The 24,521-nt window shown below is 57.0% G+C and overlaps 1 long non-coding RNA gene across 1 annotated transcript; it reads right to left on the bottom strand.

Annotated features, from left to right (window-relative positions):
• LOC110406933 lies at window positions 1,517-24,455 on the bottom strand. The gene is made up of 3 exons (XR_002443643.1): window positions 24,000-24,455; window positions 23,484-23,620; window positions 1,517-13,534 (listed from the first exon to the last, which is right to left on the bottom strand). It is a non-coding gene; the product is annotated as an uncharacterized LOC110406933 (long non-coding RNA).

Raw genomic sequence — 24,521 nt, 5'->3', positions numbered from 1 at the left:
CCGCCTGCACAAAATGGCGGATGGAGCGGCCAGGTGGCTCTGGAGCGTGCCCAGCAGCTCCGCCTCACCTGCAGCGACTTGTCGAGGGGGAACGCGTCTGCCCCTTCTTGTCGGGCTTTCATCTGCCTGGGGAGAAGGGAGAAAAGGGAACGGGGAAGGGTAAACACGGCTGAGGCAGCTGCAAGTCCCGGCAGCTGAAGGGCTGAGCAGGTGATTCAGAGCGCGGGGGCCTGCAGACACCTTGCCCGCTGCTCAGACAGGCGGAGGCTCGCGTCCATCCATGCTTCCATCAGCCTTTCCACAACCCCCTCCCCCCCAAAAAAATAAAAACTCGGTGAATTCAGGGGAAAAAAAAAAAGACAGCTTTGCCCCTAAAAGGGACTGAAGGCTTTTGGTACAGGAGTATATGATTTTCCATACACAGTACTGTCACTAAACCACCGGAGCTGCCACACAGGGGTTGGCCAGGGGAGCAGGCGGGGATGCTGGGATGGGTGACGCTGTCTCACCCAGCGAGGTGCTCCAGCACAGAGCAGGAATGCGAGCACAGAGTAGGCAGGAGGAAAGGGCCAGATGGGCAGGGACTGCCTCAAAACAAGGCTGTGGCTCCAGAGAAGCCACGCGACGTCTCCCCAGGCACCGCTGTCTCTCCCACGCGTGACAAGGGACAGGAGCCAGGCTGGCCCCACACATCATGGTTGCCCCATGCCACCCACACGGCCCCAGCAGCCGCCGGCCCCGCAGGCAGGGCTGGACAGGCAGCACAAGCCCCGGTGCAAGTAATTATACAATCGTAGAATTGCTTGGATTGGAAGGGAGAGCTGCTGAGCTCACACCCACACTCTATCCATCCTCCTCAGCTGCCACCTGGGGGCACAGGGTTAGTGACGGCAGGGTACAGTTTCTTGGCTTTGTGGGGAGTTTTTTGGCTGCTGGGAGCTGCCAGAACACCGCAAATGCCTTCCCTTGCCTGCCTGTCCCCTCCTCTGCATGCCCGGCTTGGTTGTAACCATTGCAGCCCCGCGTCTGCTGGAGCCTCGGCCCTGGGGAGACAGGCGAGCCAGTCCGACCGGGTGAGGAGCCACGCTCAGCTGGGAAGCACAGGGAGACCTGTGCTCCCAGTTACCTCACAAGCAGGTCAGGATGAGGGCCCTTCATCTCCCAGGCTTTTGGCCTAGTTATTTTCATTCCTGTCCCCACACACCCTGCCCATAACAGCAGGGAATGAGATGCCTATTACAGCACGCGAGGCGCTGCCCTGTCTGCTGAGAGTTTAGAGGAGGTGAAGTGGGCAAGTCAGAAGGAAAGGGCTCTGAGAGGCCAACCTACAATCATAGAATGGTGTGGGTTGGAAGGGAACTCAAAGATCATCTAGTTCCAACCTCTGACACTGAGTCTGATTCCATAGGCTCCATACATATTTCATAGAATCATGAATGTTGGAAAAGACCTCTCAGATCTCCAAGCCCAACCCCAGCCCACCCCACCGTGCCCACTGACACGTCCCTCAGTGCCACATCCCCACAGGTCTGGAACTCCTCCAGGATGGTGACCCCACCACTCCCCGGGCAGCTGTGCCAGTGCCTCACCGCTCTTTCTGAGAAGAAATGTTCCCTAATAACCAACCTGAATTTGAGGCAAGGCAGATGAGAGGACGGAAGGTCCCAACCGCAGATTCATACACCAGGCTGGGTTTGCACCTACACATGCTGTGCTCAGAGTTCAGTGCTTGCATCCATCATCAGGAGAAGGCTCTGATGGGCAAAACTCTCCTAAAAAGTCACATCAGTTCCCAACTGGCACCTGCGTGCGGTGAGGACTGAACATGCCTTGAACTTTTAACCTAACCCACAGAAGAGGGATATGTAGGAGCAAAGATGAAACCTGTGTGGGTAGGGAGGGAAATATCAGAATAAAAAGCATCACAAGAATAAAACAAGAAGAAAAAAGGGTTGGGGAAAAGAAAAATGTGGGTAGAAATAGTCAGTCTGGCAGCAGTTACAACTTCCTTGTGTTCAGATCCCCGTATCAACGGCTGGAGATGCTACAACAAATGTCACCTTCATGCGAGCACCAGAACTGCAGTTTTCTCTTTTTTTTTTTTTTTTCTCCCCACCCTTTCTATTCCTTTTTGAAGCCTGTTCAGAGCACAACCTGTTGGGGGCAACCCCAGTACCCGGCGCAAGCCGAGTTTTTCTCATCACGTTCCCTCTCCCCTCCTCTCTTTGTCCTGCTCTGCCACACACCGATCCCTGTCAAGTTTCTGGCTGATCCAGAGGGAGATGCCAGTCCTGCCAGCTCCAGCATCCAACTGCTCTTCCCAGAGCCCAGGAGCTGCAGTAACCATAGAAACTGCATCCAACGCGCAGGCTCTGCTGGGGGGGGCACGAAAGGATGCTCAGACGCACACAGGGGCAGGTAGGGAGCAGGCAGGGCTCCACCAAACCATCCCAAATTGGGGACAGCGCGGGGCGGAGGGGGACGCGGCGATGCAGGAGGTGTTTGGCTGCAGGCTGAGCACTGGCTGGCGGAGCTGACGGTGCATTTTGCAGCACGCAGGGAGAGCGGTGAGGTAATTGGGAGGATTCTGTTGCAAAGCTTTGTCTTGCTCTGCCCTGCGCTTTAGCTGCACGCGAGATGGGTACCCGAGGCTCCCGCTGGCCCGAGAAGTAATCAGTCATTAATCCTTCGGCTCTTTTTGCACCGTGAATATAAACAGGCCAAATCCCATCCCCGGCTGTGCTGGCGATAGTCTTTATGTTGATGGTACTGGCAGCAACACACATACCTCCAAGGGCAAGATTTGGACCAGCACAGGCAGTTAATGAGCTGATCCAAACCTTGCATTAATTCTGCACATCTCCTGATGCAGGCACAGCCCCGTTCAGGCAGCGCCATTCAGAACAGGCTCCAGTCGAGACCACCTCTTCAGACACCTCACACTGAGCCCTTAAATCCCCACACAGATACAAAAGAGGTGCGATTTTCGGGTGCACTGGGCACAGCAGATGCTTGGTGTCTGCAAGAGCCAGTCTGCACCCACTGCTGTGCCAGGAAAGCAGATCAGAGGGGGCTCAGCACGGGAGGAAGGGAAAATGCTACCTGTGAGCACCAACGCTCAGCCCACGGACACAGAGGAGACTGAGATTAGGAACCAGGATGGCACAGGGAGATAGCAGAGGGGTACAATGGGGACAGCTTGCTGGCTTCACCAGTTATTGGGTGCATTGCTTGTCCCCTTCGCCTGCTCAGTGCTCCAGCACTGGGCCACAATGCTAGCCTCACTGGGGCTCCCAGTCTGCAGGGAAGCGTATGGACCTACGGGAAAGTGGGGGGATAAAAATACCAATACTTCTATGCCTTTTTAGCACAGAAAACAAACAAAAACAAAAACAAGTCTGCACAACTGCCAGCCCCTCCTCTTTCATTTCCTCCCCCCAGCCCTACTCCAAGACATAAATACTCCATGCACACCCCACGTGCAAACAAGCTGAGACCTCTGGATAAAGAGGCTCAGCCTCCGAATGGCCACACCGCTCCTATTTTGGGCTGTGACTCTGCTGAGCTGGAACAAGCACAGCTCAGCTGTCCTCCCCATCCGCAGCCCACAGTCGGCAGAGCCCCCGGCTCCAGCCCTCAATGGCCCCATTGTTTGGGGCTGGGAGCTGCTGGGCTGTCCTGTCTGGCTCCCCAGCATAAAGCAGAGCACGAGGGACCGAGCACCCTACAGCCCCTGAGTGGGAAGGAAAAGAGAGGAGGGGTCTGTCCCAGCAAGGCAGAGCTGGTTGGGATCCCTTCCAGTGAGGCACTTGGAAGCTGAGCCCTTCTCTCTCACCCCAGAGATAGGGCTTAAAATCTCCCCACTGCCCCAGCTGGCTCCTTTTGGCTTGCTGAACTGGGGGGCGAACAATACAGCTCCCAGCTCCAAGAGGGGCCCAGGGATTGCAGGACACACACAAACCCCACAAGCCACCAGGAGTGTGTCCCAGCCCAGGCTGCCATCCAGGCGGACACACTTGAGCAGATCACAGATCACCAGGAGATAGCGGCACCTGGGGAGTGCTCGGGGACAATCCAGCCCTCCTACAGCTCAGCGTCCCATCAGCTTGGCTCTGCCAAAAAACAGAGCCCTTGAGAAATGGTGCTGAGCTGCTCCGGCATCCCCTGCCCAGACGCAGCTCAACACGCAGCCACCTCCACCAGCAGCTGAAATTTTCCAGCAGGTCAGCGTCAGTGTTGCTTTTGAAAGTCCCAAGAGTTTCCCCCTGAAAAATGCAAGCAAAGGGTTGAAACATTTCCCTTCCTTGTGCAGCATCCTCAGCAAGCTTCAAGCACCTCCCAAGAAAAAAAGTTAGAGAATAAAGAAGCCCAAAAAGCAACCTAAGTCCTCTAAACCACGGTCAATGCTGGGCCAGAAGGGCTGAAAATGCCTTGGGAGCAGCAGCGGGACATCGCTTCCGATATCAGCGCTACAAGGGGCTGTGTCCTTCATTGTGTCTCATCATTGCGACCCACTTTGCTCCTGCTGTTGTTGCTGCAGCATCCCACCAGGACCACTCTGACCAATTGCCCAGAGAGGTGGCAGTGCCCTGTACCTGCAGACATCCAAGGTCAGAACTGGACGGGGCTCTAAGCACTGATGGAGCTGTGGGTGTCCCCGAGCACTGCAGGGAGTTGGACCAGACGGCCTTTAAGGATCCCTTTCGACTGAAATGATTCTGAGATTCCACGATTTAGCCACACCAGTTGGGGTAATTCCCTGCCAACCCCACAGGCAGCACTGGGGTTGCCACATCCAGCACATCGAACCCACACCAGCCCCGTGCAGCGGTGCCACCGTGTACCGCCTGACATGGTGAGTGATGCTTAGCGATACGAGACATGCCTGCTTTTTGCACAGCTCGTTTTTCTCTCCTGCATGAGAATAGCTTTGCTGGCAGCGCCGGGAGCCCACGCGCAGGAACAGCTTGCTGTTTGTACTCGGAGCACAGAAGTAGCAGAGCAGCCCAGTGCGGATGAGCCCTGCTCTGCTTCCTGCTGTAGACAACATTATTGGTGTTTAAGCAACACTTGCCCTGGTGCGAGGCTGGACAGCCCTGAGCAGGGAGCAGTAACGCAGAGTCCTCACGTTCTTTTGGATTTTCTCTCCAACACATGCACACAGGTGCCGATGGGGGTGGGGAGGCCCAGGCTGTGCTGATTTATTGGAGGAAATACAACTTTAAACCCATTCCCCCTCCCAGCAACTCTGCAGATTTTCAGACACAGCATTAGCAGCTCTCATGCTATCCACACAGATTGTCGGCTGCTCCTCAATCCCAAACGAAGGACGCAGCCAAGATGTCCCCAGGCCCAGCTACAGCTGACAGGCAGCTCCCAAAAAAGGGAGCACGTTCCTCTGCCTGACTCCAGGGAGAGGACAACCCATGGGCACAACACACCGAAGGTCACACACACAGCCCTCAACCACCCATCGTGCTTTCCTTGCAAACGAAGCTGGCCCCTGTGCTCCCTCAGGTGTCTGCTCCTCACTTTGGAAGTATCTCTTTGATAGATGAAAGGAAAAAGCCAAGCAAAAATCTAACTGGACTGTCTCCTTTGGAGTCTTTCCTCGAAGGACTTCTCCTCTGTTGGCCCAACACCTCCCTGTGCCACACGTGCATCTTTCATTTGGGTCACTTAACAATTGGTTCTTCCCTTTGTCTTGATCTCCTGTGTCTTTTAGTCTGCCAGTCACCCATGTCTCTGTTCACAGAGGAGGATCTAGCAGCTCAAGTCTCAGAAGAGCCTTGTGACAGGCATTCCAAGCTCAGGTGATGCTTTGGTGAAGCAGGTTTTGTGGGTGTTCTCCCCCATGTTCTGCTGCAGAGAGCAGCAGAAACCCTCTGGTTGCACTCCGTGCTATCAGCCCCAGCTCTGGGTGTTCAGGGCATCCCACATGTTGTATCCAAGCATCCAGAGCTTTAGCAGCAGAGAGCTGCATGGTGCCATTTGCGTGCCTTCTCCAAGCAGTTTCAGCCTGCGAGCAATGCCACATCCTGCAGTGAGAGCCTCGTGCCAGATCCCTGTGCTGATAGCTCCAGAAGATGATTCACCAAAGAAGTATTCAACCCAGGATCTCCCCGTCCAAAGGGAATACCCAGCGATCTGATCTCTCCAGCACTATATTTTACTCAGTGCTTAACACTGGCAAAACACTCAATAGGGCCCACGGGGATTTCTCTGTCTGCTAATCCACTGCCTCTTCCCTCCGTTCCTCTCCAAGTTTTCATTGTTGCTTTGGATTTGACTTCACTCAGCTTCTTTTAAGGTATGAGGCTGATACATATCTCCGTAGAACTTCTAAACCTACTGACCCACTTCCAGCCAAGTTTATGGGGGCAGGTGGAGACATCAGAGATAACATTCCTGCAGCCACAGAGCGCGGCGGTGGGGCGGGATGGGTGCACTCTGCTTAGACATCATGCGCAGTCGCTGCCATTTTCCCTAACCACGGGGAAACAAAACAAAACAAGCTTCAGAACGGGAGCTTATGGCTTAAAACCCAACTGCTGGACAAGGACAGCAGAGCACCCCCGGCGCAACAGCAATCCCTGCAGATATGCACTGCACCTCGCCAACGGGTGCTCCCAAATGAACAAAAAGGACCATGAACTGCAGTGCTGATGAGCCCCGGGTGAAGAGCAGGAGAGATCAAGGATGCTGCAAACATCTCGTGTGCCTGCAGGAGCAGGGCGACGTCCCCCAAGGATGCTGGGAAAGTGACCGTGGCCCACGCTGCAGAACAGGGCTCCTGCCAACACAGCCAAGTTTGGGATCAGAAGGCTCGAGGATCCCCCAAACAGCATCCTGAGGCTGCGGCATCCCCGAGGAGCACCAGCACACCCCTCCCTTCACAGCACGCCTCTTGCTGTGCCCAATCTCCCCGTTTAGAAGACAGCAGAAACAATTTCAGGTGCCTGATTGCTACACCGAAGGCTGCAAAGAAAAAAATAATCATCTTTCCCTGCAGAACGCCTGGAGAAGCCCTGAAACATGAGATTAAGGATTCAAGATCACCCCATCAATCCCTCTCCCTTGGCAGCTCCTCCAGCCACCCTCCTGCCCAGGAACAAGGTGGGAGAGGACACATCCCAGCCTGGAGGTGACCCACACGGCACCCCAGACGCACAACCACTTTGCATCGTCCTGCTGCGGGACATCCCGTTTCATTAGGAACAATTTGGCATGCCTGCTCACTCCTCTGGCTGCCCAATTTGCACTGCCTGCCCCAACGCGGCGGCGGGAATCTATGCCAGAAGAGCTGCACTTATTATCTGATCAGCCCGTTTGATATGGCAGTGCCTGGTTCAATGCCCATTGAAATCAAAGGCCCCTTGATCTCATCAGGCACCAAATCTCAGCCCCGCTCCCTCCAGCCGAGCGCAACCATCCCGTTGTCACCAGTCGCTCCAGCAGCCAGGGCCACCACTACATAATTAGAGGGCGTAACGCTGGGTTCAACCAACACACCAACACGGCTTTTTCTTAACAGTCGTGAATAGTTTCCCCTGGCTTTGGAATTCCACTGCAGAGGGAGTTCAGTGCTATTCAGAGCTTCAGGAACCACTCGCATCTGCGGATCTCAAAGCACCGCAGAGACAGCGCCGCGCAGCACTGCAGGTCTCCTGGGAGAGGTGGAGCAGGATTTTGTACGAGGTGGAAATGGAAGCACGGGGAGATTACATTGGGTCTATCCCAAAAAGTCCCGGTGCCCCATCATCATCGTGCTCTCACAGCGGATGCAAGCGAGAAGTCACAACCTTGAGGCAGAGAGCAGGAATCCGGCCCGCTGCATCCAGGCTGCAATCCGAGGGGCTAATTATTTTTCTTTCGCTTGATCAGGAGCGGAGCTGCCTGTGTTAGCGGACACATCAGTGCTTGGCTCTGCGGGTCCCAAGGCTGAAAGGCAATGCAGGAAGGGAAGCACAAACCAGAGCCCGCTCCGCGCCGTACAGATGGATGAGGATCATTGCTGGGACCTGATGTGTCGTGGAGAGAAAGGGGACGTGGGATCCCAGCCTCTCATGGAGACTTGTTAGAGTCAGCGGGAAGACATCCACCAGGATGGGCGCATCGCCAGCCTGGGGGTCTGCCTGAGCCCAGGAACCCCATAGGGTCAGTAGCAGTCACTTCCCATCCCACTCTGCTGAGAGAAGGAAAATCCCATCAACAAACAAAGCAATGCATAAAACAAAGCACCGAGGCTGGGGAAAAGGAGAAGAACCCCGTGCCAAGCACACGCAGCACGTCTCACCGGACGGGAGCGCGGCGGAGCAGCAGGAACAGCAAACAGCACCAGGAGCCGTGGGGCGGGCGGTTTATAGGCCAAAAAGTGGCTTTATAAAACTGGATCTTCAAATATTTGCTCCGACGTGGCTTCCAAGTCCCATCTGCTGCAGCAGTTAAGCTCTCACAGCCCTCGCACGTGGCGGTGCCTGCGTGCAGCACGTCCCTGCTCTAAGTGCAACACTGACGTTCCCATTCAAATGTGAGGAGTAGAAGAAACAGGTTATTCCTTTCCCACTTCTCAAAGGGGAGTGATAGAGCAAGCTAGCTAAAAGACGGAATCCATTCCTTTCGGTGACGGTGGACACAGCAGCATCTGAACAAGCAGTGAGAAGTGGGGCTTATGGAGCACACATCAGAGGGACAGAAGGACGCGCACACCAAATGAGCTCGTGTCCTGCACAGCTCTGAACAGGAAAGACCTCGAGACTCTGAATGTGGCCCTCAAAGCTCCTTCCAAGCCCACTGGTCTGTTCCTATCAGCAGTTCCAGACTTGCAAACCATGCGTCATCATGCAAGGGGAGCACACAATGCAACAGAAGAGCTCCTGCATCAGCCATTGCTGCCGACTCCTTAGCGAGGGCTTTTTAATGGGTTTTGCTGCAGAAGTCCCCCAGTATAGTTGCAACAGCAGCAGCCACCGGCTCCACACAGCCCCAGATGCCCCTGCTCCCTCCTGCAGGGGATTCTGGGGGGGTCCTGCAAATGACTTTCTCTGCACAGCCCCCATCCCCAGCTCCTGATGGCTGTTTGCCCCATCCAGGGGCAGCCCCCTCCCAGGAACAGCCCAGCACCACGCAGGGAGCAAAGGAGTGCAATTCAGGCACAATTTCCTGCCCCTCAAATGCTCGGACCCTGCCCACATCCCAGCTCTTTCACCACCTCAAGTCACAATGTTCCTGAACCTCTAAGAGAAGCACCCAGACACAGTTAGCTGGGTACCCATCCACCCCACTGCAGGGCCCCCACTTCAGCCTCTCTCCAGCTGAGGGACGTTGGCTGTCCACCCCAGCACCCTCCTGCCTTCCCCCAGCCACCCCAGGGCCAAAAAGGCTCATTTGCTTTTGAAGAGCCTGAAGGTGCCTTTGCAGCACAGGGAGCGGCAGCAGCAGCAGCCAGGCTGCTTCATTTGCTGCTCCTCTCCTCCCCTGTAGCTCTCCACCAAAGCACAAGAGCCTTCTGCTTTGCACCCGGTGCTGCCGAGCAGCCTCCATCTCCCCAGCTGGAAGAAAACCGCTGTTTCTCCCCTCCCGTTGCGCTGCATCTGCTGAGCAGCTCGGGAGCAGCCTGCATGAAAGGTACTGACAAAATAAAGTTGGATTGTACTGCATTATTGAAAAAGTGACCTCCAGTGGTCAATAAAGCCTTTGCCCACCGTTTCCAGGCAGCGGTGCCTGTTGTCAGGCTCTGCCTCGGTTCAGCAGGACGGCGTTCTGTCTCTCCTGGTCCCAACTCCCACGAGTGGCTCGTTAAAACTCAGAGTCCGCACTTTGGTAACGAGGAGCTCAGAGCACTTTAATGCACGGATGCAATCATGAATGCAAACAGGCTGCAGGCAAGAGAGCAGCTTAACAGCAGTCTGTTCCCCCATCTCCATCCCTGCAGCTACTGGCTCTAGGCAGAAGCACGGGTCTGATAAGAGAAGTTGGCAGAAGGTGCAGTTCTAGGATGAGGGCTTTTTCAGTTTTACTGCAGACCTTCAGCCACGGGGAGAGGGAAGGGGGATTTGAGGGACACAGCCCTGCATCACAGCAGCACTGGGCTCAGCGCCTGAAGCCCCAGAACAGGTAGTGCACAGATTCCCCTTGGAGATGCCCTGCTCTGCATCCTTGTGATCCCACTCCTTTCACACTGGATCTCTATGAACAATTGCACAAAGACCTTCCTCCTTCCCTCCCCTCGCCCCAGCTGCAGGAGGCAGATCTGTCCCAGCCACGGGAGGCACCACGGGAGGAGGTTAACCCTGGAGCATTCCTCTCCCAGTACACCACCTCTCCTGGCATGAGCAGAGCTGCTTCCCTTCCACGTCAGCACAGAGAAGCATGGCAGCCAGTCTGCTGGCAAGCCTGGCGCTCCTTCACCTTCAGGGGCAGTCTCCTCTTCCTTCCCTTGGCAAGAGGAGCACCATCTCCCCACCTTCCCCTCCATTCCCTTTCATGTGGCAGGGGGCTCAGGGTGAGTTTTTCCCCTCAATGGGATTATAGCTTCAGGTAGAGCCCAGCTGCAATAATCTGAGCTCCTTGGGACATTAGGAGAGAATAACCCCCAGAGAAACAGAGGGAAGGCCCTAAACGCTTCTAAGGATCCCCCTTGTTTGCTGGTGCTGCCATGGTGAAGGCTGCTTCCACCCCTTCTGCTTTGAGCAGCCAACCTCTCCAGGTCCTGCACCATCTCAGGACCAACACTGCTTGGGGACACTGCCCCACCTCGTTCAGGATCAGGGCAGAAGCGAGGAACAACCCCAACACCTCCACAAGCCAGACCAGAGTGGGAAGAACTCCCATAGCTTGGCAGATACTCACAGTGTGAGCTGGAGCCTCTGCAGCATCACCTCCCCTTCCCACCAGGGTAATCTGTGCAGGACAGATAACAAGCTCCACAGACACCTCGCAGAGGGGTCACCAGCCAGTGGGGTCTGGGAAACACAGGCATTGAGGGGGGAAAAAGCACTAATTAACCATCTCCTTCCCTGAAGGGACTGGTTTAGACAGCATGAAACATTAAAGGTCTCAAGGATGCAAGAGGATCTTGGGGGGGAAGAATCTCCTCCCTTGCATGGGCACAGATAGACACACCACAAAGCTCATAGATACAGCCAGGACCAGGGTGTGAACTGTGGATATCGTGCACAGGGCAAGGAGATCATCAACAAAACGGTGCTCTCCTAAATTCAGCATCCACCACACGCATCATCCCCAACCCTGTACCCTCAAACCCACCCCAGAACTGTGCAAGGCTCATTTCCATCAACAGCTGCTTTGGAAAAGACCCTTTCCATTTCAGCCCATCTGCCAAGCTCTCTCTTGTGCCATATGCCGGCAGCATGGACCAGGCTCCACTCCACCCAAAGCAACACACATAAGCACAGGGACAGCAGTTGCCTACACAGCACTTGCAGAGCAGCCTCCCATTGCATGCAGACACACAAAGCACAGGTGGGTATCACACCAGGACCCAGCACATTTGTTGCACCCTGTTGGTAGAACACCCACATCCCTCCCTGCATTACTCCATGGTTCACAGCTCCGGGATCAAGAAGAAGAGCAAAGCTCACCGTTCCCCTCTGGTAGGCACGTACCTATGCCAGGAGGATGGGAGCTAGGAGCTCTCAGCGCTGCTCTGCAGCCCTCCGCATCTGGCACCGCCGCAGTACCAAGGGCAGCACCAGGCACTCTCTCTGCTCTGAAGAAGGCTGCAAATTCCCCAAAGAGAGGTGAACTGTGACATTCAGAGGGGCAAAAACATGAGGCCAACCCCCACTCTGCCTGCAACAAGTGGGCAAGGATTTGTGGTGGCCACGCGTGGCCGGGAAGGAGGTGAGGTGAAGACAAACCCCAGCTGACACCGCTGCAGCGGGTGGTGGCCCAACCACTTGTTCTCCTGAGGACAAGGACCCTTCTCCTGGTAGGGTCACTCATGGTGAGGGCGGCAATGCAGGGGTGCCTGCCCCAGTGGGACGGGATAAAGGAAGGTACCAGGGGCTGGAATTTTGCTTTGTGCACCTTACTGCAGCAGCGAAGGACAAACAGACCGAGCAGGTCCCCCATTGCTGGTAGGACCTGTCTGGCTGTGCACAGCCTCACAAAATGCCCATTGCTCTCCAGAAAGATGAGTACACGCCATACCAAAGAAAAGGAATGGAGTCGTGATCTGGGGGTGACCAAGGCAACCAGCTTCACCCTTCCACTGCTCTGACTTCAAACCTACAGCATCGCATCCAATCCTGTGCCCGCTGCTCCAGCCATGGCAGACTGGGGCTATCAGGTGAATCTGGGCCCAAGTTACAGCTCTGCAGCTTTAGAAGTTTTGAATTATAATAAGTCACAGCCTCGCATCTCAGACCAAGCTCCCCTTTGGAGCACCCAAGCCCCAGCCAGGAGCACTAAACCAGACAGGCAGGACCAGAACATGTTCCCATCCTACTTCTGCGGCAGAGCCCCAGCTCCACGCCCGCCCCTTGGGGTGCTGTCTGGCAGATGGAGTGAGGCTTTGGTGTTGGAGGCAGCCTAATCCTGAAACCTGCCAGCAGTGGGGCCAGATCCCAGCTCTCAATTCACCAAAGTTAGGCCCTTTCCTGGGGGGTGCAACTTGTAAGGGGCAAGAGAGGGGGACGACACAAACTGGGGCCATGCAAAGCAAACAGGAGCCAGCTGCAATCGCTGCTCCCTTTCCTGTGCTTCCCTCCTGTCTCTGCAAACCCTCTTGGCTTTTCTGGTGAGCAAGGCTCAACTCAAAACCCAGCTGCAGCCGGCAGCGGGGCTGTACCTGCACGTGTTGGTGAGTCAGAGCCGGCTGGAGACACGCACTGAGCACTCCCTTTCCCAATTCTGCCTCCTTGACATGCCCTCACCAGCCGTTCCTGCTCTTTTTTTTTTTTTGATCTTCAGTCCTAATGAGTGGGGAAAGTCCTGGGTGTCAGGCTTCAGAAGGAAATCCTGTTGTCTTCCCACTGCATTAGTGCCCAAGGTGCAGCACCCACAGTCAGGGCACCCTGAGCCAGGCACTGACCGAGGGCACAGCAATGTGCCTGATAGCAGCACCGGGGCACAAAGCAGCCCTGCCACCTGCCCCATGAGACATCTCAGTGGCAAAGCATGCCCCTAGGGTGCCTCACATGGATTCCTCTTTGTGCATTTGAATTTCACTCTTACTCCAGGTGCCAAGGAAGAAGCAGGGCGCAGACCAGCACAGAGGCACAAGATGCTCTCTGCATTGCACAACCAATACCCAGCCTGGGCTGCAACACACGGAGGCAGCTCATCCTCTTCAAGGCCTTTGGTGGGGAGGAACACCTGGACCAACGCCGCACCAAACCTGCTGTGCCATGCAGAGCCCCGGTGCTCCTTGCACATCTCTGAGCCAACGCCTCCAGCTGCAGCCTCCCCATGAACCACAGCCGCCTCCTTCACAGCTTCCCAGGTAACAGAGCAGGGCAGGCTGGACCCGGTGCTTTCATAACAAACCTGTTTTCTTTCTGTCAGCCACCTGCAACAAAGAAAACCAGGCTCACAGGCAGCCAAAGGAGAATGTAGTACCTGTTTGATTTTCTATTGTATTCCTGAATAGTAAATTCAAGCCTATTCACGGCTGATTTGGTTCTGTTTTCTGTGCCATTTGAGACCCTCCTGCTTCACAGGGAGAGGAGCAGAGTTAGGAGCAAGGACAGTCCCAGGGAGCCCAGAAACCCCACGCAGTGAGGAGCACAGGGGCTTGGAGCAGGAGAGCCCACACTCATGAGCTCACCCCAGGAGCCCACGTTTAGAGATGGGAAACAGATTCACTCCCTGCCAGGAGCAGAGGGAAACATCAGGGATCTGCAGGCAGCATTTTGCTGAAAGGGGCTGAGCGCGGGAGGCTGTGCTGATGCTCCTTCCCCAGTGGAAAGGGCACAGATCACAGTGATAAAGCTGTCCTGGCTGGGTGGCTGTGCAAGGAGGCTGGGGAGCACTGGGCAGGGAGCACCCAGGGATGTCACATGACAGCACGGACACCCAAAGTGACCCACGACATTTTTGGCAGCGTGCTCTGCCAGCCATCACCTTGCACACACACACACACACCATGGTCCTGCTGGCTCTCGGTCCTGCTCTCCCTGATGGACACTTGGCACTGCCCAGGAAGGGGCTCCTTCCCCACCTGCATCACGGTGCATACGGGCCCTCAAGCATTCATATGTAGCGTAGGACCAGACACTGGGACACAGCGGGCACCAGACTGCTGGAAGCTTCAAATAATGGCTTCAAATACAGCAGTTTGGAGGACATGTCCAGTGCAGATGTCTGCTCTCCAGGTTTCTCCCCAGCAGCCCACAGAGCCAGCAGGGTGCTGAGAAACAAGCAGCCATGCTTTGCCAACAGCAGCCAAGCTACAGCGAACACCCAGCCAGTCCAACCTGGAGACATTTCCTATTTGATGGCGTTTTCCCTCTGCCCTCCCTCCAGGTAGGCAGGGGCCCTGTGGCATCCCAGCATGCTGATGTGAAAAGGATGCTTTGAGCAACATCTGCTTGCAATGGAATAAGGTGGGACAAATCCTCATCGCAAGGAGCAGCTCCAACACTCTGGGAGTTGCAAGGGGAGCTCCAGAGGAGCGCTGCCCTTGCACTGAGGTGGCAAAATAGCAGTACCCACACTTTCCCCCCTGACCTTTTGCAGAGGAGGAGCAGAGCAGGAGGCCCCCAGCAAAACCTTCAGCCCCACTGCCCCTCCGTGGGGTTTTCCACTGCAGGACAGGAGCAGGAGGCCAGAGGGAAGGGGGCTGCCATTCCCCCAGCCTGTGAGCCAAGGGGATGCACGTGACTCAGTGCTGGCTTGGATTTCCAAGCCCTGCCACGGCACCAGCTGCTCCTGCCCATCCCTCCACCCCTAGAGGCCCACAGACGGGGCAGCTGGGGTAGCCATATCCAGGTGAGCCCCCACAGACCTCACCAACAGCCCTTTCTCCGTGGCCACTTCACAGCAATGCTGGCCAGGTGGGCGTTGGAGCAGCCCCACGGGCTCTGGTCGATGCGTGGTTCATCTCCGCTGGCACCGGGGATGCGAGCACTGCACCAGGCAGGGGCTTGCCCCGGTAGAAACTAGATCTGGGCTGTTCCAGAACCAAAAATAACCCGCCAGCTGCCCAGGAAGAAGGGAGAGCTAAGCGCACACAGATCACACACACGTCAGGAGGGGAGTCATCTGCACCCATCTTCGGAGATAACGGGGGGAGCACGGTCCTCTGTGCAATTCAATGGAGAATCTGCTCTTCTCTGTTGAATCGCACCAAGAACTGTGCAAAACAGCCTGCAGGGTTTCATGGGCAGCAAAGCAGCAGACGGCTGATACCCCCCAGGGCCCTGTTCTCCATCTGGGGAAGAGCTGCCATGCCTCAGAGCTGCAGAGACCCCGGTGCAGCTGTGCTGAGCAGCAGAGACCACTGCTCCATCCCTGCTCTCTTCTCCTCCCCCAAGAGGCAGCAGCCGGGAGCCCACAGAACCACACACTGTGCTGGGCAGCAGCAGCGATCACCATGAAATGCCTTGATCCTCACACTCTCAGGATACAGCTTCTTGTCCTTTAGCTCCCAGGGAATGCGAGCGATGGGGGCACAGCATCCAGAGCCACCAAGGTCGTGAGCCCCACAGACAGCAGCTCTTTGGGCAGGCAGGCGGTCACCACATCCCGCACACATCCCACCAACAAAGGACATTGAGCCACTGAAAACCTTTGCTACCCACAGCAGAGAGGTGCAATCCCTTCTCCAGTACTTCCTGGTGCTCCGCCTCTCAAAGATGCTTTCCCTAAGAGAAGCACCCAAGCAAGGTCACAGGTTTTCCATCAGCCTCAGTGGTCACATGCTGATCACTACCAGGACCGGGGTGTAGAGCCAGGCTCAACTAGAGAAGCAGCAGGTAACATTCCTGCATCAACCCACGCTTCAGGTAGCATTTTCCCCTGACCTTTCCCAAGCTCTCCACTCTTTCTGCCTCTTCCTGCCAGCAAGGCACCAGCAACACGCTGTGTTTCAGGACTTGTCCTCTCAGAGCAGGTCAACATCTGTCCCATAAGCCAGGCAGGGAGCAGAAAGAGCTGGCACGAGTCACTCAGAACCCCAGCGCCACCAGCATACCAAAATCACCAGCACTGCTCATCCCCAGATACCACTGCTGCAGCCAAGGGAGGGCACTCATAGAGCACACCTCATGGAAAAGCTCTATAAAACAGGGCCGAGCCCTCAGCAGGAATGATCCAAGCTCAGAGCAGAGCTGCAGAGGAGCTGGCCTCGAGGGAAAGGCAGGAGCATCACGAGGGCACAGCGCTGCAGGATGCAGCCACCCACCACCTCCCAGGGATGTGCATGGGATCGGGGCTGCTCCCACATTTCCGAGCCAACCTCCCCAGGCAGGAGGAGACAAGCAGGGAGCTGGGTGCTCCCGGAGCTGCCATCCACCTCCCTGCTGCAGTAGGAGGAGAAAGCAGCATTGAACAAGTCCTGGGCTGTCAGCCGCCAGCACTGTTGTGTTGCTTCACTGGGAAAGGCTCATCCTGCAGGGGGACAAGAGGTTGCTGCTCGGAGGGGAAGGCAGGAGGCCCAGTGCTTCCCAGCTCCATGCAGTGGTTGGGGCAAGGCTGATCCGTCCCAGTCCTGCTGCTTGCAGGGTGAAGCTGCGAGCTCACCATGCACACCAGGACCCTGCTTACTGCACCTCACCAGGCACCACGCAGCTCAGGGCCTGGCTCCCTGGCTGCCAGCAATGAAATCTCCTGCTCTTTCTGCACAACGAATCAGCACTGGGAAAAAAAAACCCTCAACTCTATTCTGCAATGTGAACCCTCAAAGCACCCACCCAAGGCTGAGACCCTACTGTCCTGAGCTCAGCATCCCAAAGGGCCGAGCTGCTGCTTAGACACACAAAGCGAGCAGGAGCTCCACATCAACTAAAAGCCTTTTATTTCATTTTGCTTGCTCTCTCATTTCAAGCTAGCCGCCAATACCTTGGGAAACCCAAGCTGAAGAGACTTAGGAATTATTTTTGAGAGCTTAACATCCATTATGCTCTTCAAAAATTTATGCCCTTAAGCATCTCCACAGTGGCTGCTGAACACCCATTAAAAAACTCCATCCATTGCTTCATCCTGACAAGTCTCACCTTCGAGATATGCCCATAAAGACCTGGCAACCCGCTCAGCTCGAGCCCTGGGCTCCTCAGACCTGACCATAGCACAAACAGCCCAGGAGAAGATGTTGTCCCCATAGTAGAGCAGGACACCAGAGGTGAGGTTATGTCCAGGAGCAACCACCAAGCGCTGGCTTTGCTGCCGACGACTGAGGCAGGACAGCTTGATGTGTCAGTTGGAAATGCAATTAACTTTGATATTCAGGGAGATAAGAGAAGAATCGAGGTTCCTATGGATGCGGTTGCTTAGCTCTTAGTTCCTCTAGCAATGCTAGCCTGGAGATGTTATCCACATCGCATTTCTGCCCTTTCCAGAGCAAGACAGCTCCCCTCCAGCCATGGGAATGCCCGTGTGCATGGGACACTCAAAGCGGCACCACACGGGGAGCTGTTTGCACACAGCTTCATCTCCAGGACCCCCCACCCACTGCTGCTGCATTTCACCCGTTGGACTTTTGCTCTGATGTCAGAGCAGGAAGGATCTGGGCTCTGGTGGGGAGCGGGATGCTCGCTTAGGGGAGCAGAGCTGTCAGAAGCAATCAGCTTGGGGGTCGTGGAGGGGTGCACACCTCAGCACGGGGCTCCTTCGAGGCATCTGCTGCAATGCAACCATCATTACACATTAGGCAGCTGGTACGAAGCACCCAAATGGCAGGCAAGGGGCGAAAAGCAAAAAGGAGCAGGGAACAGAGCTAGACAGGCGCCTGCGGGGGAGCTTCCCTGAGCTCTCCCCACCAGATATCATCACCAGGTCCCCATGCAGCTCGTGTTCCCCCTAAATGCTGCGCTGGGGCTCAGAGCCTCACAAGCAGGTTCCCACCAGGCTCAGCACAAACATGCAGGAGCCTTTTGTAAGACAGTAAACATCAGCACAGCGCCAAGAAGAGCGCAGGGAGCGAGCAATGGGACCGGGGTGATGCAGCACGGACTGAGCTGTGCCACCCAGCACACACAGCTTCACGCAGCCCTGACATGGGGACAACGGGACACAAGCCTGAGCCCCCAGCAAGAGCCAGCTGGAGCCTGGTCCTAGATGGGATTGGATGTGCCCAGTGTTGTCTCCAACACTTGCAGGCAGAAGGGAAAAAGGACCTAATTCAGCCCCTCAGTGGGCAAGCACCCAACCAGCACCCAGGGGAGCAAGGCGGGGGTGACAGCACCGGGCTCAATGCTGCCACCCAAAGCCTCTGCTCACCTTCAGGCTCACGGGTGAGCTGCAGCATGCAGCCACGGGCAACACGGGCAGGCCCAAACCATCTGCCCCACAGCATCGCCCAGCACCAACCGGCTCAGCTGCCAGCACCGAGCCTTCCCCGCCAGTTGCATTTTGGTGGTTATTCCTGCTTTTCCAGTCAGCGAGGCCCCAGCAGCCCCCCTCCAGCGTGCATGCCTGCAGAGGGATTTCATCCAGCGGGGTGCAGAGGCAAGAAAAGAGCAGCAGGGACAGAGCCTTCAGAGGCAGCCAGCTGCCAGGACGGCTCTGTGGGGTTGGCACTTTGCTGCCAGCCCCACACTGTGGTCCCAGCACTCACCTGGCTGCAGCTCCCACTGCAGTCCCCAGCCCTGCACCCAGAGCCTGCCCCATCGCAGGTGGGAGCTGCGGCGGGGAGCGGGTGCTCCGCTGTCCCCTCCCTCCAGGTTTCACCCAAGCTGCTGAGCAGGAGCCAGGCAAGCTGCGGTGAGATGCTGTGGGTGCCTGGCTGGGCACGGGCCAGGGCCAGGCTGAGGCAGCTGGCTGCGAGCACCGTGTGCCAGACTGAGCTACGCCGGGGGAGAAATCTCCAGGTCACGGCCATGCCACCGCGGCACAAGGAATCTGCACGGCTGCTCACGCTGCCGCAGCTCCGCGCTTTGCTCCGGAGCTCTTCAGCTGTGGGGCTCACGCACAGAGATGTCCCCCCCCCCCAACAGGACACAGCCCCAGTGCCGATTTCTTGACCCGGGGAGCACAGACACTCGGCAGCATCCCGAGCATGGCCGAAGGGTGCCCCGGCAGGGATGCAGGAGCAGCAGTGCAGCAAGGCCACTGCCAGCTGCCAGCGCCCAGGCACCGAAGGAGTTACCGAGCTCGTTAATCCCAAAGGCCACGCGAGCGATTTTTATCTTTAAAAAGCCCACAGCCCGGGTTGCGCGGCTCCGCTAGGGAGCTCGCTCGGGCACAGCCACTGCTCCTTTAAGGTATTTAACAACAAAGTGGGTGAAGACGCTGGCTCCTCCCCGAGCCTGCACATCCCCTCCGGGTCCCCCCGCCCCAGCCTCGAGTGACAGCGGGGACCCCACTGTCCCCAGACTACCAGTCCCGGCATCCCCCAGCGCTTTGCTCCCTGCCAGGGATTGTAATCCCTCAGCCACCCGCTGCCCCTGGGCAGGGCAAGGCCCGGCAGAAAAGGCTCCGGGGGGGGGGGGGGGGAAGCTGCCGTTCCATCGCAGCAATTAACCGCTTCGGAGCCCCGGGTCGGCTGGCAGCACCGGCTGTGCACGCTTCGGGTCACTTTTCAAGAGGAGGGGAACCCCACCATAGCCGGGTTCAGGAGCCCAGGCAAATTCCATGCACCACCCCAGCAGCCAGACCGCACCTGAGCTGCAGCTCCAACTTGAATGCGATTTTTGCTCAACCCAGCTGCCCCAACCTCTTTATGCTGGCTTGGCAAGCAGGGGAACGGGAAAGGACCTGCTGTGCTGGGTGCTCTCACACTGCCTGCACTGTGGGACAAGCAGGTTGGCACCTACAAGCCACCAGGACTGGCGGGAGGGGAATTGCAGGAGCTGACCTCATTCATGCTGGAGGCTTTGCAGTTAGGGCAGAGCACAGTCCAGCACAGCTGCTTCTACAGCTGTAGCATGGGTTCAGACCAAGCCCAGGGACCAACCCTCAGCACAGCAGCGTTACAGATTTTGAAATACTTGACCTAGCAATTAAATAAGGCCACTATGAGATACCACAGCCCAGCAGAGAGCCCAGGGACACCTCATCCCTCCTGGAAGCGATGCTCTGGGGTGGCAGCAGTGAGTTCCCAAAGCAGCTCTGGGAAGCCAAGAGCACGTGGCCCATCACCACCAGTTGCCCACGGAGCCCCCAGCACGGACCAGCTTTCTCCGAGGAGCTGGTGGAGATATCCACAGCCTCCAACAAACCCTACACCAGGGACCTGGTCCCATTTGAAGCAAAAAAAGATTGGAGGGATCTTCTCTTGCATTTTCCCTGGGACAATTCACCTACAAACCAAACACCAGCATGGGGAGGGAGCCCGGCTGCTCGACCCACAGCCAGACCAGGGGGGCAGAGGCAGCTTTCCCAGACAGAAAGAGAGCTCAGAGCTGTCCTTTAGCCTGGCACTCACCTCCCCACTGTCTCCAAGTGATATTTGTTCCTGTTCCCAGCCCAAGAGCCATCACAGAGCCATCACAGCCCCCAGGCCATGGTTATGAGGTCCTCAGGTGGGGTGGTCAGTGTGGGTCCCTCACAGCCCCAGATGACAGCTGGTGCTGAGCACAGCCAGGTTTCGTGAGCAGATGCACCCTCTGATTTCAGCCCTGGGTCCAGGAAAGCCCCCAGCTTCCCAAAGTGCTCCCAGGTGGGATTGGTTGAAAACTTCACCCCCCCACCCTTCCCAAAATGGCAGCTCCTACACTTGCAGCAGTTCCATCTCATGGCTTTAGCATCCTGCAGTGGTTTTGCAGGGAATCCACGTTCTCCAGTGTGTACATACACCAGAAGCAATGCGGTGCCATCCCTGCAGAGCATCGCCCTGGCAGCTCTGGGTGCACAAGCAAACCACACCAAGACCAGTGGGGATGCTGAGCCTTCCCACCAACAGCTACAGCTCTGCTCACACCGTCAGCTGCTCATTTCCACCGGCAAGGAAGAGATCAGCTAACACAGACCAAGCTGAGGGAACAGCCAGCCAGCAGCAAAGAGACACACGGGCTAAAAACCAGCAGCACAGGCCAAGTTCAGTGCATGATGTTTGGTACGAGGGTAGGAGAACCGAAGGAAACGAGTCTGTGAAGGTAGGTAGGTTCAGACCAGATCAAAGTTCAGAGCACTGCTTCCATGCCCTGTGCTGCAGTAGCGCTTGGGAGACATGAAACACTTCACAATTAAAACCCAGCACAGGGGACGGGGCTGCAGCGGCCAGCCCTGCTCCCAGAGCCCGGCCTGCAACCTTGTTCTGGCTTGTCTTCCCACTAGCTTTGGGTGCCTGACTTGTAATAAGCAAGCCTGAAAAGCAGGCTCCTTTTCAGACATGCCAGGCACCCGCAGCTCGATCTCACAGACGCGTCTCCAGGGAGTCAAGTTCCAGGTGTACCCAAAAAACCCGTGTTTCAGCCTATACCCAAGCGCTTCCTTGTCTGAGAGCAGCTCAGCAATGGCCAGGCTTGGAACTCTGAGGCTCAAGGGGAAACTGCTCTACACCAGCTAGTCTAATTGCACTGAAATTACAAGATCAAGCAGCAAATTCATGTCTGTGTTCATCGCTCTAGGTGGCAAAGACGCACCAGCCAGCGCCTGATCTCTGATTGCTGCAACTTTCACGTTTCATTGGGAAGGGAAGGAGGGGGTTAATGAAGGAGAGCCTTGCCAGTTGGAAGTGCTACCTAAAAAGGGTTTCTCCTGCTAGCTGAAGCAAAATGGTTTCTCTTGCCAGCTTGTTTACTCTGCAGCTGAGAGCAGCGGTCCGCCAGGTTGCTGCTGCAGGATCGACGGCTGCGAGAGCAGCGCTGGCACCGGGATGCGAGCGGGGCTGGAGCAGCCGTGGTGCAGCTGCGCCGTCCCCATCGTGGGCCAGCCAGCCGCTCCCCCAGCACCATGTGTGCAGGGAGACACGCAGCCACAGCCCTCCAGACAGCAAAACCTGGGCCCATCCTCCCGCCCTTTGGAGGAATACCGGTGCTCAGCAGGTAAAGCTGCAATGACGTGTAACTGAGGTGGTGTCAGACCAAAGGTCCCCTACAGCAGGAGGGTCCCTGGGGCTCTTTCCCCATGGGAAGGCACACAAACCCCAGCTGAGACCAGGGTCTGGCAATGCCGGACAGGACTCAGTGATTTTCCTGGGAAAGGCAGGCACTGAACAAACCCATCCTGCCCCAGCTTGCTGCCGCAGAGCCAGAAAACGTGCAGGACTTGTTATCCTTTTAGAAAAGCAGAGCTTACAGCCATGTGCTGAGACAGGTATCAGCCATTCTCGTGTCTCCGGCAGATTTTAGAATCCACGGGCCAAACTGGGGCTGCTTCCACAGCACACAGCCCATCCCAACTCCAGGATTAAAGCCACCGTCCCTGCAAACAGAACATGCTGCCAGCAGAGCCAGCCGGGGAGGAGGCAGCCCACAGGCACCGCCAGCAGCACCCAGCGCCCAGTAGCCAGCCAGAGGATTGGGCCCGCTTGTATATTAATTACTTTGCATGTAAATAAGATTAAGGTTTTAATTCCATCTTCATCTCTTCGAGGATCCTGCTGCGCTCTTGGGTTTTCTGGTGGCACGAAGCTTCTCATGCGGCTACAGCGGAGGGAACTTTGCAAGGCAGGTGGAGACAGCAACACCTCCTGCACCAGGATGGCCCGTGACACCTGCACAGCCCTGAGGACATGCTACCTTCTGCACCTTGAGAAACGTGGCGCTGCTGCACCCAGAGCCCTGACCCTTCTGTTGAACCCACAACCTGCAGGGCCACCCAACGATTCAAACACGAAGGGTCAGCACCAAGCAGCGCCCCACTGCAAACCCAAGCCAGGGCAGGATGGGGAATGGGATGATGCAGCTCTCGCCAGAGCAATGCTTTGCAGCTGGCGCCATGAGTGGTGCCCGAGGCACCCATAGCAGCCAACAAACAGGCAGTCCAGCTCTCAGCCTGGACCACCACCACGGCTGGAGCTTTACAGATGGAGATGGGCCAGAAAGCAGCGAGCGTGGGCTGGACACGACAGCAGGCACTGCCTGCGCAAGCTGGTGGCAGCAGCACCCACTGCCCAGGAGAGTGCTGCAAAGCCACAGCTGGGCTCGGCCTGGGAGCATCAGCCCCACTGAAGGCAGAGCCCTTGGTGCCTGTGAGCAGGAGCAAACATAGGGCTACTCACAAATGCACCCTAAAATAACCATGATCTGCTGCAAACAACAGCCCTGCTGCACAGAGCAGCTCCTGGCTCACCGGCTGCAGCACGGGAAAGCTGACCTGCATCAAAGAGAGGCTGGGAGGGAAGGAGAGGAGCTGAAAGTAGGCGGTGCAATCCCACATCCCAAATGCCCATACCCACTGCCTTCAGCTACAGGCACCTCTGGGAAGGACTGCGATTATTTTTCATTTCGCAGATGAGGAAGACAGAGCAAGAGGATCCAACAGAAGTTCAGCGACGCTCAGTGTCGTTCAGCCCATCTCGCACAGCTGAGAGCAGTAAGGGAGGGAAGCCTCTCTGTAAGCGAGGATTAGGACCAGCCACTTCCCAGCTGGGGTCTCCATGGGGACAAACCCCCTATAGTGCTGGGTTTGCTCCCCGAGCTGCCATGGAGCCCACCACCCCCAGCGGCTGAGCCCAGCAGGGAAGCAAAGCCCCCCTCCCTCCCCCCCAGGTCATGACGGGGACCCCTACTGCCCCTCCACCCCCAGAACAGGGGACCTGCAGGCTGGCTCTCCAACATGCTTCTAGCAAAGGGGGGTCCCCTCGGCCTTCCTCCCACCCCACACTGCAGCCCCCCCCAACTCCAAGGCCTGAACCAGCTCTTAGCTTTGGCTTGGGGAAACCAGCAACCCCACATCATGAGCACCAAAAATCCCCGCCCCCCAGCACACACCTCCTCATCGGATGCCCTTTAGAACAGGACCCCTCAGCTGGCTAGAGGGAGGAGGGCAGGAGCCCTTAATGAGCAGCCCTTGATTAGTCACGCCCCACACGCGGCCCTGCTCCCGATTTGGGGGAAAAAGCGACGGGATTGGAGCCCGTCCGGAGCAGCAGCCAACGCTCAGAGCGCGCAAAGGGGTTGAGCGTGCAGAGTAGGGGCTGAGCCCGGAGCTGGGGGGCGCGGTGTGTACGGAGGTTTCACGGAGCGTGCCACTGAGCCGGGGCTCGGTGCCCTCACACCGGGGCTCGGTGCCCGCGGGGCTGCACCGGGACCGAGCAGCGCGGCGCCCCGCTCACCTGACCCCGCCGGGCGGAGCGACCCCACGCACCGCGCGGCGCCCGACGGCGTTTGAACGGCGTTCAGCGCCCGCCTCGCTCCTATTGGTCCCCGCACCCGCCCGTCATCCCTCCTTCCGCCTTCCCATTGGCCACCCTCTCGGGGAGGGCGGGGCGGGGCCGGCGCCGCGCTATAAAA

Source organism: Numida meleagris, chromosome 16 (genome assembly GCF_002078875.1).
Source record: "Numida meleagris isolate 19003 breed g44 Domestic line chromosome 16, NumMel1.0, whole genome shotgun sequence".
NCBI classification, from domain to species: Eukaryota; Metazoa; Chordata; class Aves; order Galliformes; family Numididae; genus Numida; species Numida meleagris.
This window is presented reverse-complemented; position numbering and strand designations above follow the sequence as displayed.